This window comes from Heterocephalus glaber, unplaced genomic scaffold (assembly GCF_053883595.1).
Source record: "Heterocephalus glaber isolate CG9 unplaced genomic scaffold, H.glaber_assembly_v1.0 deba00001472, whole genome shotgun sequence".
NCBI lineage: Eukaryota > Metazoa > Chordata > Mammalia > Rodentia > Bathyergidae > Heterocephalus > Heterocephalus glaber.
Window position 1 is genome coordinate 84,790,303 of NW_028258315.1, and position 21,396 is coordinate 84,811,698.

Genomic DNA, 21,396 nt, shown 5'->3' on the forward strand with positions numbered 1-21,396 from the left:
TCTGATAATTTATTTTGGGGAGATCTTGGTTATTGATAAATTTGCTAAATTTTAAAATACAATATCAAGATATTTGTGTCACAGTAGCAATCCTAGTACATTTCCCAGTATAATTTGTGTGAGTACTAAGTTTTTTAAACCTATACTTGAAATACACACATGATTAAAAAATTAGTCTCACTCATCAGAAGTCAATATAACTAAAAGTTATACATCTCATCTGGGAGTTTTGGCTCAAAATTATAATCCCAGGGCTGGGAATTTAGCTCAGTGGTTTCGCCACCTGCCTTGCAAGCACAAGGTCCCAAGTTTGATCTCCGGTACCAAAAAAAATCTATAATCCCAGCCAGAGGGGAGCTGAGGCAGGAGGATAACACATTCAGGCCCAGACTGGACAACTTAGTGACCTTGTCTCAAAAATAAAAACAGCTGAGGATATAGCTCTAAGCAAAGGCAGTTGAAGTCAGTCCTCAGTACTTCCCCCCCAAACCCCCACATTTCATAATTTTTAACAGTTGAATAGCTTTCTAAATACAGTTAATGATTGAGATAGCCTTTTCCTTTTCAATGAGCTGTATATTATAATATTATTTGTACTTGCAACAGATTTTATACCCATTTTGGAGATTAGAAAATGAAGACTTTATAAAGGCATATTTAGGTCAAACAGCCACCAAGAAGGTGAGTCAGGTTTTGAACTCATAAGCTCACTTTCACGTCTAATTTGAGTAGGACTAACTGTGACAAGGAACTAAATTATCTGAAGGTACTATGTGTTTTACTGGACCTTAAGCCAAATTCACCTTCATCAGATAAAAGACAAATACTAAGGCAGGTGAAGGTCTTAAATCAGAGGGGTCTTTTTAGTAGTGATCATGAACTAATCTGGTTTGGAAGAGTAGAAAATTAAGAGTCCTAGAGAGTCTAAGGCCCACAGTCATGTCAAAAACTGCAATAAAAAAAGTCAGGATCTTCTACGGGATGTCCCAATAAGACAAGTACAATAAAATAATATACCATTGGGCCTGGGATTTAGCTCAGTGGTTTCGCCACCTGCTGCGCAAGCTCAAGGACCTGAGTTCGATCCCCAGTACCAAAAAAAAAAAACATGCCCAGCACCCAGAAGGAAGCTCCCTGCCTCCATCCCAGGCTCCTAGGGCAGAGAAGCTCAGCCAGTCCCAGCACCTGGAAGGAAGCTCCCCCACTGACATCCCAGGCTCCTAGGGGCAAGAAGGTGAGCCAGTCCCAGCACCCAGGAGGAAGCTCCCCGCCTCCATCCCAGGCTCCTAGGGCAGAGAAGCTGAACCAGTCCCAGAACCCGGAAGGAAGCTCCCCCGCTCCCATCCAAGCTGCTAGGGCAGAGAAGGTGAGTTGCGTGGGCGCCAGAAGCACCCCCCGCCATGGAAATGAGAAAACAAATAAACAAGCCTCAAAAACAGACTTCCAGATCACCTACAGCAACCCCAAAGGGAAATGAGATGGAACAATCTGATACTAAACCACTTGGACTCTCTGAACTGACAACAAAAGAGGATCTGGGAAAAATGAAATCAGAAATAATTACTCAGATAACAGCAAAGATTCTGCTCATGGTGCAAAACATGCTTACTAAATCTAGAGAGGACACAGATAAAAAAATAGAGGATCTGAGGAACATGATGGAATCACAACATAGGAAACAAATGGAATCCACCAAACAGATTTCCAGGAGATTAAAAACTCCATCGAAAGTCTGCGCAGCAGAATGAACCAGTGTGAGGATAGAATTTCACATATAGAAGATAAGATTGCAATTAGTGAGGAGCAAAAGAAAAATTGCTTTAAAATTGTAAGGAAACACAAGAAATCAATTCAACAGCTGCTAGACGATGCAAAGAAGAATAACATAAGACTGATTGGAGTCAGTAAAGAAAGAGGAGAGAGTGCAGATGACATAAAAAAACTGTTCACAGAAGTGATGGCAAAAAACTTCCCAAGGAGGGGGAAAGAACTTGACATACAGATAAGTGAGGCAAATAGGACTCCAGCTAACTTTAATAAAAAGAAATCTACACATAGGCATATAATAGTTAGGATTCCAGAAATCCAACAGAAGAATAAAATTCTACAAGCAGTGAGAGAAAAGAAACAAATCACATACAAAAGAAAGCCCATCAGAATCACAGCAGACTTCTCAATGCAAACCCTCAAGGCAAGAAGAGCTTGGAGTGATGTATTTCAAGCCCTAAAGGAAAACAGCCTCCAACCCAGATTGATGGACCCTGCAAAACTATCTTTCAAAATTGATGGAGAAATAAGATACTTTCACGATAAAGAGCACCTCAGGAAATTCATGAATACCAAACCGGCACTCCAAAAAATTTTAGACAATACCCTAGGAAAAGACAATGAGGATCACAACCCCAGGAAACCCAGCAGAATGAATCCATGGGGCGTGACAAATTAAACACAAAGGGGGAGAATCCAACAAAAAGAAAAAGTCATGACAAGGCTTTTAAAATTTTTAATTTCATCTCCCTAATGAGTGTATAATTCAATCTTATTATTGTACTGATTAGTATTTTTCTGATTCTAGAGTTGCACACCATTCCTTGTGCTATTCTGGCTATTTATCATCTTATGTCTACATTTTAATTCGGTTGTCTATTAATGAGCTGTAAGAGTTCTTTATATATTCTGGTCATAGGTTATATGCATTGTAACTATGGTCTGTTTAAGGACTACTTTTCATTTTAATGATGTCATTTAAAGTTCTAAATATTGATGGAATCTCATTTATCAATTTTTTTCTTTTATACATCATGTCTTTTGTATCCTAGGTAGTTCTTGCCTACCCTGAATTCATAAATATTTTCCCTTATAATTTCTTCTTAAGTTTCATACATTTAGGCTTTCATATTTAGGCTCATAGATCCCTTCAAGTTATTTTCATGTATGGAAATAAAGAGTTGAGGTTAATTTTTTATATACGGATACCAGGTGTACTAGTGGCGTTTGCTGCAAACACTGTCTCTTCCTCGGCTCTTGAATTGAGTTTCTAGTCTATAAAATGCTAATGTTAAATAATCTTTCAAAACTCAGTGGACCATATATGTGTGGTTCTATTTCTAGATTCTCTGTTTTATTCCAATGATCTATATGTTTTTCCTTATACCAACACTGCCTTGATTACTGTAGCTTTAGAAGAAGTCTTAAAATTAGGTACTAAATGTCTTCCAACACTGTTTTTGTTTTTGTTTTTTCAACTTTTCTAGGTCCTTTGTACTCCTACATAACTTTTAAATTTCAGTATCCAATTCTTCATTTATAGCAAGTATACACAGACCTGAATTTTTATATATACCTTATGTTTTCTAATCCTGGTAAATTCAAGTACAAGTTCTAGGGGCTCCTAGAGATTTCTTAGTATTTTCTCTGTAGATGATCATTTCATCTACATATAAAGATTCTGCTTCTGCCGTGCCAATCCTATCGTAGTTGTGTCATTTTATTGCCAGACTATTTTGGTGCGGCCTGGGTTTCAAAGTTTAATGGACAGATAAAGAGTAAGCATATCTGCCCTTGTTCCCCACCTTAAGGAGAGAGCATTGTATTTTCTCCATTCATATAAGGCGTTCTTGCTGGAAGTATGGAGTACATGTCTTTAATCTGTTGAGAAGTTCCTGTTCTACTTCTAGTCTCCTCATAGCTTTTACCATGAACGACTGTAGAATGTAGTCCAATACTTTTTCTCCAAATAGTGACAGGATCCTATGGCTTTTTCCTTTCCTCTGTTAAAATGATGACTTTTAGGGGTGGGTCTTCCAATGCTGAACCAACACTGCCATCCCTACAACAAAACCACTTTCTACATCCTGCCAGATCTCACTTCTAATAGTTTGTTTTGTTAAACAAATTTCTATCTATGTTCATACTTTTTTCTTCTATTATCTTTATCCAGTTTTAGGATTAGCACAATGTTGAGTTCCTAAAATGAGGGGAGAAGTGTTTCTTCTTTTTTCTGCTTTAATTGTTTGATATAATTTATCAGTTAAAATGTTTATGAGCCTGCTGTTGTCATATAGGTAAGTTTTCAAGCTAGGAATATACTTTCTTTAATAGGTGGTATTCAAATTTTATATTTCCTCCAGAGTTAGTTTCATTAATTTGTCTTCCAAGGTACTTCTTAGAAGTTGTCAAATTTATTTCAAAACAGATTTTTGATATATGCTTTCTATATCCTTTTAAATTCTGTAAAATCTGTGGTAATGTCTCCTAGATCTTAAGATTGTAATTTAGAAAATGTATAACTGATACTGTGTAACAGGAAGAAAAAGTCTAAAAGAGCAGGGTAATTGGGAGGGGTAGGGGAAGGGGAAAAAGGGAAAGGAAAAAATATGAGAAGAGGAAAAAAAATGGAAACAAGGTCTTTGCAAATAGGGAAGGGTTGAGGGGGTGAAGGGAGGGCAAGGGGAGGGGAAAAAAAATAAGAACCAAGAGACTCATGTAATGGTACAAGATCCCAATGATGAATGTATCTGTATTTTATACCTAAAATGTACCAATAAAGTTAATGGGGAAAAAAAACAAAACAAATAATATACCATAGCCTTAGGCTAGAATCTTCTGGCCCAAGTTCAGTACAGGCTTTATTTAGGTCAGGTCACTTTATTTAGGTCTGTTACTTTATCTTAAACTTGATCTACAAAAAAGAGTTAATTGATGATGTAGAAAAAACAGAACCCTTCCTGGTGAATGAATATGTATTTTATCACAGTCAAAGACCAACTAGGGAAGGTTATGCTAAGACACACATTTACAAGTTTACAAAAGGTACCACATAATGCTATTCTAGGTAAAAATTTACTTTTAACACTGAGAGGTGAATAAAAATAATTCACGCAAGAAGAAAGCATGTCTAAGACAACTGCTGGAAAGCAGTAAAACTTGTTAGATATGATGAAGTCTATACAAAAATAATGTCAAAAATAATGACATGAAGAGCACTGAAAGTTTAAGACATTATTTTTATCTTGGTTCTACCAAAATCTAGCGTCTTAGTTACTTTTGCTTCGCTGGATACAGTACACAACAGGTGCAACTTAAAGGAGAGGTTTAATTTGGCTCATGATTTCAGTCCATGGTCAGCTCTTCAAAAACAGAAATAGCAGGTGAGCATACTAAAGAAAAAGATACTTTACCCATGGAAGCCAGGAAGTAGGAAGAGGAAGAAGGAACTGGGGACAAGAATATACTTTTGCAGGTTATGACCCCATGACCTACCTCCAACTAAGCCCCACCTCCTGACAGTACATTTAGCTGCTGTACATTTACAGTACTGCTGTACATTTAAATGTACTGTTGCACAGTACATTTAGCTGCTTATAAGTGGGTAAATCCACTTATGAGCACAGCAGCTCCAGAAATCATTTTCCTTCAAAACTCATGAGACTTGGCAAGGGGAAGGAGGGAGACATTTCAGATCCAAACCATAACACCTAGTGAATAAAGTGGAAAGGAAGTATAAAAGTTAGCATAATTCAACAGTATGCATAGAAAAAAATCAAATATACTGTTTAATTGATATTTCTGATCAAGATTTTGTTTAGAATTCTTATATAGAATGTTCAATAATATTGTGAAGTCTAAAAGAGAAAAATTATATGTAATACATTGCACATTGTAAATGCTCAATAAATGGTCATTGTTATTAATTATATGTGCTCAGTGAAAGTACTTTGCTTAAAATAATACTCAAGAAGTACTAATATGACAATAACAAGAATGATTACAAGGGAAGCATAAAAAAATGACAAAGCTATCAGACAATATTTGTAGTACTATAAATACATGCTTTAGCTCACCTAATAAAAGGCAAAGATTCTCAACTGGCTTTGTAGACAATATACAACTATATACTACTTAAAGACAACTCAAAAATTGATAGTTTGATAAAAGGAATACAGAAATTGTATTGATATTAAAAAGTATACTTCAGAAGCATCGAATAAGTAACCTACATTAATAAAACATTCAATTCTTAATAGATATATAATAACCTTAAATTCTGGTGTGTAAGATCTATGATAGCAAGGAGTTTGTCTGTCTTGTTCATTAATACACACAAAATACCTCCTTAACAGAACCTGGCATGTGGTAAGCATTAAGTAAACGTAAACGTTTTTTTGATTGGAAGGTAGGTAGATGAATGGAAACAAGAAAACCAAAGGAAAGAAAGATCACAAACCAATTTCATAAGGATTTGATGATTTAAAATATATGCTGCAAAATGTGCGACTTTCAAGAATACAAAATAATAGAATAAAATGTACAGCTCCAAGCTATGAGTTGGAAATACAAATGAATAAATAAACTGCCTTCTAATGATAATGATTTTCAAAGATTATCAGTGAAATACATTGGTGAAAGTAAGTTTTAAATTTGACCTTCCCAAATTTCAATATATTCAGTGCTAAGACAAACTGGTACAACATATATCTTACAAGTCATGAAAACCAAATTCTTACTCTTCATATATAAAGACTCTTAAAATTAGTAAGAAAACACCAATCCATAACTAGTAAAATAAAGTGAACTAATACATCATAGGAAAAATTTAACAGTGGCCAGTAAGTATAGTGAAAAGCTTTCAATCATTCAAATATGTAAAGAAATACAAATAAATAAATATTCATTGAGATTAATAAGAATTAGAGAATTTTATTCAATATGGATATAGTAATCAGTATGATGCAATTGAGAAAATGAATCAGAAGCCTGGTAAATTGGGCACTTTGATCCATGATTCCACTTTTAAGAGTGTAAGAATGTTAAATGAATCAGTGAAACAAGACACTGTGTGAAAGATGTTTATTCTAGTTTTATTTATGATATGAAATGAGAACAAATTTACAATAAGAGGAGAAATAATAGAGGAAATAATAATGGGAAATTATTCTTTGAAATAGTATGCCACAATTTAATATACTTGACTAATTCGATGAGATGAAGTTTATGCTATGTCTTAAAGGAGAAAGAGAAATCAGAATCAAATCACATACAACTTACTTTCCTAGATAAAAAAATTATATGTTTCATATGAAATACTGGAAGCCACATTAACATAGTTATCACTAAGTGAGAATAATGTGTGGTATTTGTTTTCTTTATTCTTTTCCTTACTTTCTCCTTTGGAACATGTATTGATTTTATAAAGCCAAGAAATGCAGGACAAAGGTAGGAATGTGTTTCCATATAAGACAAGTCTGAAAACAACCAGGAGAAGTGATCCTATTTTGGATCAAGTGGAGTTCAAGCCAAAACTGATCAGAAGAGCCAAAGAAGGTCAATATATATTAGTCAAGGGAAAAATCCAACAAGCAGAGATAATAATTATAACAATTATAGCTATATATAACAATTATATATGTTATATATAAATATATAAAACAATTATAAATATATATGCACCATATACCAGTGCCCCCAACTCAATAAACTGGATATAGAACAAACTGGATATAAATGACCAAATAAGCTAAACAGTTATAGTGGGGGACCTCAGTACCCCACTATCACAAATAAGTCACCTAAACAGAAAAATCACCAAAGAAAAGTACAAAGGCTACTGCAAATATCATAGTAAACAGGTTAAAAAATGAAAGTTTTTCCTCTGAAATCAGGAACAAGGCAAAACTGTCCACTATCACCACTCATCTTCATCGTAGTACTCAAAACATTAGTAAGAGCATTCAGGCAAGAGATAAAAAAGGGATATGTATAGGAAAGGAAGAACTCAAATTATTATTATTCACGACAACATGATCCTTTACATTAAACACCCAAAATTTCACCAAAAGACTCAGAACTAATAAATTCAGCAAGATAGCAGGATTCAAAATCACACAAAAATCAATAGCATTCCTGTACACCACGAATAAACCCACCAGGAAGGAAATTAGGAAAATAATACCATTCACAATAGCTTGAGAAAAATTAATTGGGGATTTACCTAACAAAGGAAGTGAATGGCCTCTTTAACAAAAACTATAGTACTCTATAAAAGGAGATCAAAGAGGACATCAGAAAATAGAAAGATATCCCCTATTCCTGGATAGGCAAAACCAATATTGTCAGTGGCCCATACTCCCAAAACTGATATACAGATTTAATGCAATATCAATCAAAATATCAACAGCATTAATTACATAACTAAAAAAAAAATCCTAAATTTCATGCCAAACTAGAAGTTACCTCGAATAGCAGAAACAAGCCTTGACAATAGGAACAAAGCAGGAGGCAGCGCAATCCCATATTTCAGATGACACTACAAAAGTACAGTGATTAAAAACAGCCTGGTACTGACACAAGAAACAGAAAGATGGATCAATGCACCGGAATATAGGATGCACACAACATCCCCAGACACATTGAGCTATTTGGTCTTCAACAAAAATATGTTGGAGGAAACATAGCCAGTATTCCCAGCACTATTTGTTAAGGAGGATATTAACATGCACAAGATTGAATCTAGACTCATATCTCTCACTATATAAATGAAAATCAAAATGGCTCACAGATTTAAATATTAAAACAATCTCCTGGAAAATAAAATAGATAAAACTCTTGAAGTCATGGTTGTAGGCAAAACCTTAATAAGTAGACCCTAATTGCACAAGAAATGACACCAAGAATCAACTGGTGACTGGATAAAGAAAATGTGTTTTTTTTATAAAATGGATTACTACTCAGCCATAAAGAATGAGAAACTAGAGACATTTATAGCTAAATGGATGCACATTAAGGCCATACTCTTAAGTGAAATAAATAGGACATGTATATACTGAATAAGTTTCTCTGGTGTGAGAAACTGAAAGTTTAAACGTGGATCAAAATATGTAATAAATAATGTGAAATAGGAAGAAAAGGTCTAAAGGGGAAAGGGAAGTGGGAGGGGTAAGGCAAAGGAAAGAAGGAAAAGGAATAAATATGAGAAAAGGAAAAATGGAAACGAAGTCTTTGCAAATAGGGAGGGGTTGAGGGGTTGAAGGGAGGGCAGGGGAATGGGGAAAAAAATAAGAACCAAGATAAATCATGTAAAAGAAATTCCCAGTGATGAATGTCATCATACTGTATACCTAAAATGTACCAATAAACTTAATGAATAAAAAAAATCATCAAGGAATTTGGGAAAAAAAGGAATCAAGAAATGGGATCATATTAAATTAAAAAACACAACAAAGGAAAAAACCAACAGAGTGAAGAGACAATATTCAGAATGGAAAAAATATTTTTCCCAGCTCCTCAGAGAAGTAGTATCTAGACTATATAAAGAATTCAAAAAATTAGATTTACCAAAGGATCAAAAGATGAACAAGTGAAATGAATAGACACTTCTCAGAAGACGAATTACAGATGGCCAGTAAATACATGAAGAAATGTTCAATATCTATGGCTATTGGAGAAATGCAAATTTAAAAAACACTGAGATTACATTTCATTCTTGAAAGAATGGCTATCTTCAAATAATAACTAATGCTGGCAAGGCTGCAGAGAAAACGCATTCTACATTGTCAGTGGAAATGCAAACAAGTATAATCACTATGGAAATCAGTATGGAGATTCCTCAAAAAACTAAAAATGGAAATTCTATTCAACCCAGCTAGTCCCATTCTTGGTATCTTCCCCAAAGAGTACAGGCATATCCATGTTTTTAATAGCACAATTCATAATAGTTAAATCTTGGAAGTGGCCTATATGTTCATCAGTAGATGAATGGACAAAGAAAATGTAGCATTTATACACAATAGAGAACTACTCTTTGATAAAGAAGAATAAATTTGAGTCATTTGTAGGAAAATGGATCCACCTTAAAAACCATAGTGTTAAGTGAAATAAATCAGACATAGAAGCTTAAATATAACATGGTTTCCATTACATGAGAAAGCCCATTGTATAAATAAATTTAAAAGGAGCTTAAGGGGCCAGGGATTTAGCTCAGTGGTTCCACCTCCTGCCTCGAAAGCACAAGGTCCCGAGTTCAATCTCTGGTACCAAAAATAAATAAAACCAAAAAGGAGCTTAAATATTGCATGGTTTCTTTTATATGAGAAACCCATTGCATAAATAAAAAGCAATGTAAAAGATAATAGGAAGCAGGAAGGTAGACCTTTTATAAATAGGAAAGGGGGCCGGGGATTTAGCTCAGTGGTTATGCCGCCTGTATTGAATGCGCAAGCATCTGAGTTTGATCCCCAGTACCAAAAAAAAAAAAAAAACCAAAAACAAAAAAATAAAAAAATAAATAGGAAAGGGTCCAAGAGATGGAGGAGAAAAGAAGGGAAGGAGAAAGGGATGTAAAAAGAATTAAAATATGTTATGTATGTGTTCCAACTTAGCATGATGAATGTAATCATTATGTGCTACAAATATATACTCATTCAAAAATTAAATTATAAGAAAGTGCTTAATTGATGTTAATGAGCACATGTTAACAGCCAGAAAACTGAAACATTGTCAAAAACGTATTTGAGCCATTGTCAGAAACCTTTGAAAACGAACTGATGGCAAGATGCTTAATATGAAATACGCCCTGTTCAATGTGTATAATAAAATGGATTTGCCTCAATATCAGTATACTTGGACTTCAATAAAATAGATACAATATTTCCTTACAAAAGGAAATTAATCATTATATAGATGTATTTTCACTAGAAAAACTTGGACAAAACAAAACTTGAGTTTTCCCTCAAGTCACTAGATTATTAGTTGAATAGTTAAATGTCACTACTCTTTTTCAATTTTCTGTGCCGTAAATGGGTATTTGTAGACTGGATGGTATTACACTGAGGTTTAAATGTCCCTTTGTGAAACAACCATGTTCATTGAATACAGATGAGTACATTTTTTGCCTAGTCAGAGTGAGGCCTTCGGTAACATGCTGTAGAACTTTGTCATTAGCCTGCACAGAATCCTAGTATAGTCTCACCTCCTTTAGCTAATCCTATGAGATACTTTAATTCCAAATATAACATCAGGGGCTGGAGATATACTTAGTGGTAAACTGCTTGCCTAACATCCATGAGACCTGGTGTTCAATCACCACCTCTGGAACAAAAACAAAAATTACAGTATCTGTATATAACATCTCAATTTATCACTACTTGGGAAGGGTAATAACATCACCAACAACATATTCCATGGCATATCTCATGAACTATTTCTCTAATGTTCTAATGTAACTTAAATATTCTTATTCCTACTAAATGTTAGGTATTTGTTGGCAAGGAGCTCACAGAATGGCTTAGGGAAAAAATAAATGAGATTTGAATAAATATAGACTTAGATTAAAATTTTGATATTTACTCTGTTTTCTATTCAACTTAATAGAAGTACTCTTGATGGCCGCTATCATGATTAAATCTACTAAAATGTATGTAGATAACAATTTTTATTTAATGTAATTATGAAAAATTATATACAACATTTGATGGGAGCATAAAGTTGAGCCCTGTATTAGGCATACATTTGGCTGCAAGTAACAAACTCAACTAGCAATGAACAAATAAGATTTGGATCTGTTTTTCTTTACATGGTAACAAGTCCAGTGGTAAACAGCTACAGGCATTGGTTGAGTGGCTCAATAGCATTGAGGCCTGCAGACTTTTCTGGGCATTCTTCATGTTTGTGGCTAAATATTTTCAAGTTGATTATACTAGCTAGAAAGTTTTTATGTGTATCACTGAAGTGAAGGAGTGAGTGTGTGTGAGTGTGTTTGTGTGTGTGTGTGTGGTGTATATTTCGCCCAACTGAATTTCACAAAATGAAATGTGTTATTTAAAATGGAAACTGCTCATGTTGAAGACAGCAGATCAGACATTGCAAAAGAAAAAAATCTGTGAAATTGAAGACGCACTAGACACTAATAAAACATAACGGAGACTGGAAGAAAAAAATAGAGTATTAGTAAGCCATGGGCAACTGATGACATTCCATATATCTTATTGGTATTGCTGAAAGAGAGACGTGGGAAACAAAAAGAATTCACAAAAAATGACTGCAAATTCTCCCAATTTAATGAAACTTGAAATTCAGGAATTTTGACGTGTTCTAAGCACAAGAATCAAGTTGCTTAAAGTCAGTGATAAACAAAACATGGTCTTAAAAACAGCTGTAAGGAAAGGAGACCTTGCCTACAAAAGGAACAGAGAGAAATAAAGCCAATAGACATTTTGTCAGAAACAGTGAAAGCCCAAAGACAATGGAGCAACTTTTTGTAAAGGACTGAAATTAAAACTCTCCATATATGGGCCGGGGATATAGCTCAGTGGCACCACACCTGCCTGGCAAGTGCAAGGTCCTGAGTTTGATCCCTGGTACCAAAAAAAACCACCACCTCTCCATGTAAAATTCTATATGGGTGAAAGTAGTTTTCAAAAGCCTAGATCACTGTTGGCAAACCTATGGCACATATGCCACAGCAGGTTATTTTTATCATTGAAAGCTCTAAAAGGTTTGCCATCACTGTGCTAGATGACATTAAAATTTTTTAAGACAACATCATTAATAACTAGATAAATGCAAATTAAAACCACAATAAGATATAACTAAACACCTATTAATAGAATTATCACAATTTGTTTTATTTTTGTTTAGAATACATAATAATTGTATTTCTTTTAAATTTTTAAAAATTTATTAATTCATATGTTTGTAGTACATAGTTACTACAGTCTTTGTAGTACATAATTACATTCCTTGTCTTAATTCCTTTTTTATCCCCTTTCCCTTTCCTCCCTTACCCCTCTACCCATCTTTTTTTATTATTTATTAAGTTTATTGGTACATTTTAGGTATACAGTATGATGACATTCATTATTGGGAATTTGTACTTTTACATGATGTATCTTGGTTATTTTTCCCCTATTCCCCTGCCCTCCCTTCAAGCCCTCCACCCCTCCGTATTTGCAAAGACTTTGTTTCCTTTTTTTCCTTTTCTCATAATTATTCCTTTCCCTTCTTTCCTTTCCCCTACTCCTCTCACTTCCCCTTCCCCTTTGGACCTTTTCTTCCTGTTTCACATTGTCTATTATATATTTTGGTCCTCATTTACACTTTCTCACACCACAGAAACTATTCAGTGTTTACACATGTGTATCCTATTTATTTCACTTAAGAGTGTGGCCTTAATGTGCATCCATTTAGTTATAAATGTCTCTAGTTTCTCATTCTTTATGCCTGAGTAGTGGTGCATTTTATTAAAAACCACATCTTCTTTATCCAGTCTCCAGTTGACTTGCAGTTGGGCTGTCTCCAAGTTTTAGCTATTACAAACTGTGCCACTATAAACATGGGCACACATATATTGCTCCCTTCACCCATCTCTTGACCCCCCCTCTTTTGTTCATGTTTACAGTATATAATGTTTACATTCTTTGTGTGGAGTTGATACTTGTCCATAACAATCTTAATTCTTTTTCATTCCCCTTCCTTTATCTCCCTTCCCTTTCCCTACGTATCTTGATCCTCTTCCTCTTTGAGATCTATCTTCCTACTTCCTAATATCTATCATTTATTTTCCTCTTATGTATAATTCAAATTTCTCATATAAGAGAAACCATATAATATTTAGGGTTCTCTGCTTAATTTCACTTTAGATTATATTCTCAAGGTACATCCATTTTCCTACAAATAACTCGTTTATCTTTATGACATGTGTAAATACCACAGTTTCTTTATCCACTCATCTGTTGATGAACATATAGGCCACTTCCAGTATTTAGCCATTATATATTGTGCTACTGTAAACACAGGTACACATGTATCACTGTAACGTGATGTCTTTAACTCTAGAAGGGGATCAGCTAGGTCAAATGGAATTCAAGTTTCAGTTTTTTGAGGAATCTCCTCACTGATTTCCACAGTGATTGTAGTAGTTTACATTCTCACCAACAGTGTACAAGGGTTCCTTTTTCCTTTCAGCCTCTCTAGCATTTGTTATTATTTGTTTTCTTTATGATAAGCATTCTTTCTGGAGTGAAATGTAATCTCAGTGTTGTTTTAATTTGCATTTGTCTAATGGCCAGCGATGTTGAGCATTTTTTCATTTATTAGCCATTTGTAATTCTTCTGAGAAGTCTCTGTTCATTTCAGTTGCCCATTTTTAGATTGGTTCTTTTCTTTTGGGAGGGTCTCATTTTTTTGAGGTCTTTATGTATTCTAGATAGGAGTCCTGTGTCTGAGGAATGGCTGGCAAAAAAATTTTCCCATTCTCTAGGTTATCTCTTCACTCTACTCATTGTTTCTTCTGCTGTGCAGAAGCTTTTCTTTTCTTTTCCTTTTTCTTTTTTTATTTTTGGTACCGGGGATTGAACTTGGGTCCTTGTGCTTGCAGGGCAGGCAGCAGAACCACTGAGCTAAATCCCCAGCCAGCAGAAGCTTTTTGATGTGTTCCCGTTTGTTGATACTGGGAAATATTTTCTGTGCAACTGGGGCCCTGTTCAGAAAGTCCTTGCCCTACTATGCCTGTGACTTCAAGTGAGTTTAACCTATTTTGTCTTCCAATAATTTAAATATGTCTATTTTAACATTTACTTCTTTGGTCTATTTTGATTTTAGTTTAGTACATGGTGAAAATATGGGTCTAGATTCAATCTTTTGCATAATACTACCAGTATTCCCAGAGCCATTTATTAAAGATGCTGCCTTTCCTCTGGTGTATGTTTTGGGCCCCTTTCTCAAAAATGAAGTAATTAAATGTTCTTAAGGTTGTTCCTGCATCTGCTATTCTGTAATGTTAGTCCTCTTGTCTATTTTTGTTCTGTATTTATTGTAGTATCTTTGTAACATAACTTCAGGACTAGGATTGTTATGCCTCCCACTTCACTCTTTTTACCCAGCCTTGGTTTTGCTATTCTGGGTCTCTTCTGGTGCCATATGAATTTTTTTTTTTTAAGTACTGGGTATCGAACTCAGGATCCTGTGCCTGCAAGGCAGGCAGGGTGGAACCACTGAGCCAAACCTCCAGCCCTGCCATATGAATTTTAGGATCGTTTTTTCCAGTTGTGTGAAGAATGCTATTGGAATTTTGATTCTGATTGCATTAAATCTGCATATCAATTTTAGAAGTAAGGCCATTGTGACTATATTGGTTCTGCCTATCCAGGAACAGAGGATATCTTTCCAATTTCTGATATCTTTTTTTATTTCATTTTTAGAGTACTTCAGTTTGTTTGTTTTTTGGGGTGGTTTTTTGGGGGGAGGGTTTTTCTTTTTGGTTTTTTTGAGTACTACAGTTTTTATTGTAGAGGTATTTTGTTTCCTTAGTTGGGTTAATTCCTAAGTATTTAATCTTTCTTGGTGCTGTTTTCAGTGGCATTTTTTCTTAGTTTCTTTCTCAGTGAGTTCATTCTTCCTGTACAAGAATGCTATTGATTTTTATATGTTGATTTTGCATCCTGCCACATTATTGAATTTCATTATTGTATGTCTTTTGGTGGATTTTTTTACCTTCTATATCAGGATTGTGTCATCTGCAACTGATAATTTAACTTCTACCTTTTCTATATGTATCTCTTTTATTTCTTTTAATTGTCTGATTGCTCTTGCTAATGTTTTGAGTACTAAGTTGAACAAGAGTGATGATAATGGACATGCTGGTCTTATTCCTGATGTTTGAGGAAAAGCTTTCAGTTTTTCCCATTTAATATGATGTTGCCAGTAGGTTTTTCATAAATGCCTTTTATCAAATTGACAGAATTCCTTTATACCTATTTTCTTCAGTATTTTTTTTATCTTGAAAGGATGTTGGATTTTTTCAAAGGCTTTTTCTGTGTCTATTGAGATGAGATTTTTGTCCTTCTATTTATGTGATGTCTTATATTTATTGTTTTGTATATGTTGAACCATCCTTGCATTCCTGAGATAAAACCTAATTGGTCATCATGTATATGATCTTTTTATTATTCGTTGCATTCTTTTTGTCAGTATCTTGTTGAGGATTTTTGCATCTATATTTTCTGAAGAGATTGGTCTGATATTCTCTTTTGGTTAGGTTCTTATCTGGTTTTTGAATCAGGGTAATGGTAGCTTCCAGGAATGACTTTGGTAGTGCTCCTTCCCTTTCAGTTTTATTAAAAAGCTTGAGGAATGCTATTGTTAGACTCTCCTTGAAGTTTTTGTAGAATCCAGCAGTGAACCAATCCAGATGTAGGCTTTTCTTAGTTGGGAGGTTTTTAATTTTATTTCCTGTTATTGAATTATTTGAGAATTTTTAATACTTTGGGCTCAGTTTTGGCAGTTCATATATATCTTTGAATCTATCCATTTCTTCTCAATTCTCTCTTGGCATACAGATTTGTGAAGTAGTTGTTAATAATGTTTTTTTGTTTCAGCAGTGTCTTGTGATTTCACCTTTTTCATTTCTAATTCCATTGATTTGGGTCTTTTCTTTCCTATTTTTGGTTAGATTGGCTGACATTCTGTCTATTTTGTTTACTCTTTCAAAGAACTAGCTCTTCAATTCATTATTTTGGGGAGTGTTTGGGGAGGGGGAATCAATTTCATTGATTTCTGCTCTGAACTTTATAATTCTTTCTTTGCATTGTCTTTAGGTTTGGACTTTTCTTGATTTTCTAGGACCTTGAGATGCATTATTAGGTTATTATTTGGCTTTGCTCTGTTTTTTGTTTCCTGAGGTGTGTCCATACTGATTTCCATAGTGGTTATACTAGTTTACATCCCACCAGCATTTGTTGTGTTTTGTTTTTGTGTTCTTGATCATAGCTATACTCTCTGGAGTAAGATAGGATCTCAGTGTTGTCCCAATTTGCATTTTTAGAATGGTGACAGATTCTGAGCATTTTTTTTTCATGTACTTATTGGCAATTTGTACTTTTTTTGAGAAGAGTCTTCATTTCACTTATCTATTTTTTATTGGTTATTTCACTTTTGGACGTGTAATATTTTTAAAGTTTTGTTTTATATATTGTACATATTAGTCCTCTGTCTACGGAGTAGCTCACAAAAATGTTTTCCGATTCTGTAGGTTGTCTTTTCACTCTGTTGGTTGATTTATTGGGTGTGAAGATTTTTAAGTTGATATAAATTCCATTTATTGATTTTTGGTATTATTTCTTGTGCAATTGGGGTTCTATTCAGAAAGCCCTTCCCTATGCCAATGTCAACAAGACTTACACCTATTTTATTTTTCAGCAGAGTTATTTTTTCTGCTTTTATATTTAAGTCTTTGATCCATTTTGTCTTGATTTGATTGATTGATTGATTGATTGAGACAGGGTCTTGCCATGTAGTTCATCCTGACTTTGAACTCACTATGTAGCCCAGGCTGGCCTCGAGCTCATGGAGATCTTCCTGCCTCAGCCTCCTGAGTGCTGGAATACAGGTGTGCACCACCATGCCTGGTGATTTTAGTATATGGTGAGGAACATAGGTCTATAGATTCATTCTAGTATGCATGGATAACCACTTTCCCAGAACCAGCTGCTAAAGAGGTTATCTTTTTACCAGGGTATATTTTTGGCCCCATTGTCAAAATCAGATGGCTAAAGATACATGGGATTGCTTCTGCATCCTAATGTTCTATTTCATTAGTCAATATATCTGTGTTTATGTAAGCACCATGCTGTTATTATTGCTATACCTTTGAAGTATAACTCGAGATTCAGGATTGTAATGCTTTCTCTTTTGCTCTTGTTGCTCAGGATTACTTTGCTTGTCCTGAGTCACTTCTGGTTCCACATAAATTTTAGAAATGGTTTTTCTAGTTCTGTGGAGAATGCTGTTATTATTTTGATTGGCATTGCATTAAATCTCTGTATCATTTTTGGTAATATGGCCATTTTGACAAAGGCTCTGCCTATTTAGAATCAGGGGATCTTTCCATTTTCTAATGTCCTCTTTTCCTTTTCCAGAGTACTATAGCTGTTGTTAGTTACAGAAAAATTTCACTTCCTGTTTAGGCTAATTTCTGGGAATTTACTTTGAAGCTACAGTGAATGGGATTGTTTTTCTGACTTTCTTCTCAATGAATTCATTATTGGTGTACAGTAATGCTATTAATTTATGTGTATTGTTTTTGTGTCCTGCCCCTCTGTTAACAATGTTTATTAGTTCTAATAGTCTTCTGGTAGTGTTTGCTTCTGCTATGTAAGGGATCATGTCATCTGCAAGTAAGGATATTTGACTTCTTCCTTTCCTATTCAGATCATTTTTATTTCTTTCTCTTGCTGGATTGAGCTGGCTAAAGCTTTGTGTGCTGTATTGAGTAGTGAGAGTTGATACCCTTGTCTTGTTTGTGATTTTAGAGGTAATGCTTTCAGTTTTTTCCCATTTAGTATGAAATTGGTAGTGGATTTGTCATGAATGACTTTTATCAGTTTGAGATAAGTTCATTCTATACCTATTTTCCTCAGGGTTTTTTTTTTTTATCATGATGACAGTTGGATTTTGTCAAAGATTTTTTCTGCATTAAGGTGATCATGTGTTTTTTATCCTTCTGTTTATGTGATGTATTGTATTTATTGATTTGCCTTTGTTGAACCATCCTTACATCCCTGGAATGAAGCCTACTTGGCCGTGATATATGATATATATATATATAGAGAGAGAGAGAGAGAGAGAGAGAGAGAGAGAGAGAGAGAGAGAGGGAATGCTTGTCCTATTTTGGTATCAATAATACTAGCTTCAAAGAATGAGTTTGGCTATATTCTTGCCCTCTCAATTTCATGGAAACTTTTAAGGAGTACTGGTGTTAGTTCTTCTGTAAAGTTCTGGTAAAATTCTACAGTGAATCCATCAGGTACTGAGCTTTTCATACTTGGTAGCATTTTTATTACTGCTTCTTACTTCACTGCCTGTTGTTGGTCTTTTCAGGGGTTTATACCTTTTTAATTCAATTTTGGTAATTCATTTGTGTCTAGAAATTTATTCATTTCTTCTAGATTCTCCAATATATTGGAATTTGAATTTTCAAAAATTGAAAATTCAAAATTTTCAAAATTTTGCTTATTTTATTGTGATTTTGCCTTTTCCATTTCTAATTGTATTGATCTGGGTCTTTTTTTCTTTTGATAAATTTGGCTAAGTGTTCATCCATCTTGTTTATCTTTTCAAATATTCAACTTTTTTCATTAATCTTTGTATTTTTTGTCTCAATTTCATTAATTTCCACTCTTTGTAATTTCTTTCATCCTCCTAGTTTTAGATTTGGATCAATCTTGTTTTTCTAGGAGCTTAACATACATCATTAGGTTATTGATTTTGGGATCACTCATTTTTTTAATGTAAGCATTCACTGCTATAAACTTCCCTCTTAGAACTGCTTTTATTGTGTGCCATAGGTTTTGGTATGTTATGTGTCCATTTTCCATGTAAAATCCATTTGTTCATTGGTGGTGTTCAGCTGAGATGATTTCTTTGTTGATATTTTGTCTGCTTGACCTGTCCAGTTTTGTGCTATGATTGTATTGGTTTCAGTCTTATCCTTTTAGGCCCAGTAATTTGAGTTTTTTGAAACTGGCTACACCAACATTTAGTGCATGTATATTTACAAAGAGGGATAACATTTTTTCTATTGAACTGTTCTCTCTGCTCATATGTTGTGAATGACATTTCCCTCTTCCCAGCAGTTTTGACTTCAAGTCCATTTAGACTTGAAGTCCACTAGCTAAAATAGGACACCTAGTCCTGATTGCTTTCTGGCTCTGATTACATGGAGTATTGTTTTCCTTCCTTTCATTTTTTTTTTTTTTTGTTAAATTCTTTTATTTGTACATTTTAAGTATACAACACAATTACACTTCTCATTAGGAATTGTACCTTTACATAATGCATTTTGGTTCTTATTTTTTCCCTATTCCTAGCCCTCCCTTCACCCCCTCCACCCTTCGCTATTTACAAAGACTTTATTTCCATTTTTTCCATTTCTCAGCATTTTTCCTTTCCCTTCTTTCCTTTCCCCTGCCCCTCCCACTACCCCTACCCCTTTGGACCTTATCTTCCTATTTTGCATTATCGATTATGCGTTCTAATCTTTGGTACATTTTACTTATACAGTATAATGACATTCATCATTGGAAATTTGCACCTTTACATAATCTCTCCTGGTTCTTACTTTTCACCCTTGCCCAGCCCTCCCTTCAACCCCTCCAGTCCTCCCTATTTACAAAGATTTTGTTCCTATTTTTCCATTTTCTCATATTAATCCCATTCTCTTCTATCCTTTTCCCCAGCCCTCCCACTTTCTTTCCCTTTGCCCCTTTTCTTCCTATTTCACATTACCTATTTTACCTTTTAGTCCTTATTTCCACTTTCAGTTTTCACATGAGAGAAACTACTCAGTATTTATACACGTGTGTCCTATTTATTTCACTTAAGAGTATCGCCTCAATGTGCATCCACTTAGCTATAAATGACTTCTAATTTCTCATTTTTTATGGCTGAGTAGTACTCCATTTTATGAATAAACCACATTTTCTTGATCCAGTCTCCAGTTGATGGGCATTTGGGCTGTTTCCAAGTTTTAGCTATTACAAACTGTGCTGCTATGAACATGGGTGCACATATATCACTGTGGTATGATTCTTTTAATTCTTTAGGGAAGATCCCCAGCAGTGGAATAACAGGGTCAAATGGGACTTCCAGTGTTAGTTCTTTGGGGTATCTCCATACTGATTTCCACAGCGGTTGCACCAATCTACACTCCCACCAGCAGTGGAGCAGGGTTCCTCTTTCCCCACAGTCCCACCAGCATTTGTTATTGGTTGATTTCATGATAGCAGCCATTCTTTCTGGAGTGAGGTGGAATCTCAGTGTTGTTTTCATTTGCTTCTCTCAAATGACTAGTGATGTTGAACACTTTTTCATGTATTTATTTGCTATTTCTACTTATTTGTGTGAGAAATGTCTGTTCATTTCAGATGCCCATTTTTGGATTGGGTCTTTAAATTTGGGAGGTCTGATCTTTTTAAGTTCTTTATAGATTCGAGATAGTAGACCTTTGTCTGAGGAAAAGCAGGTGAAGATTTTTTCCCACATTGTGGGTTGTCTCTTCACCCTGTTGGTGATTTCTCTTGCTGTGCAGAAGCCTTTTAATAAGAAGAGATCCCACTTGTTGATTGTTTGTGCTAGTTCATGGGCAACTGAGTTTTTGTTCATAAAATCTTTTCCTACACCGATGTCTTCAAGAGTTCTACTTAACCTCTGTTCCAACTGGTTCAGTGTTTCTATTTTAATATTTAGATCTTTAATCCATTTTGATTTGAGTTTAGTGCATGGTGAGAGATATAGGTCTAGTTTTAATCTTTGGGAAGTTGAAACCCAATTTTTCCAGCACCATTTCTTCAAGAGGCTATCTTTCCTCCAGTGAAGCTGTTTGGCTCCTTTGTCGAAGATGAGATG

The 21,396-nt window shown here is 34.6% G+C and overlaps 1 protein-coding gene across 14 annotated transcripts in view; it reads left to right on the forward strand.

The window, feature by feature from the left end:
- The window catches only part of Tbc1d5 (TBC1 domain family member 5), a 630,984-nt gene that overhangs the window by 404,388 nt on the left and 205,200 nt on the right, over positions 1 to 21,396 (forward strand). The window lies entirely within an intron of this gene.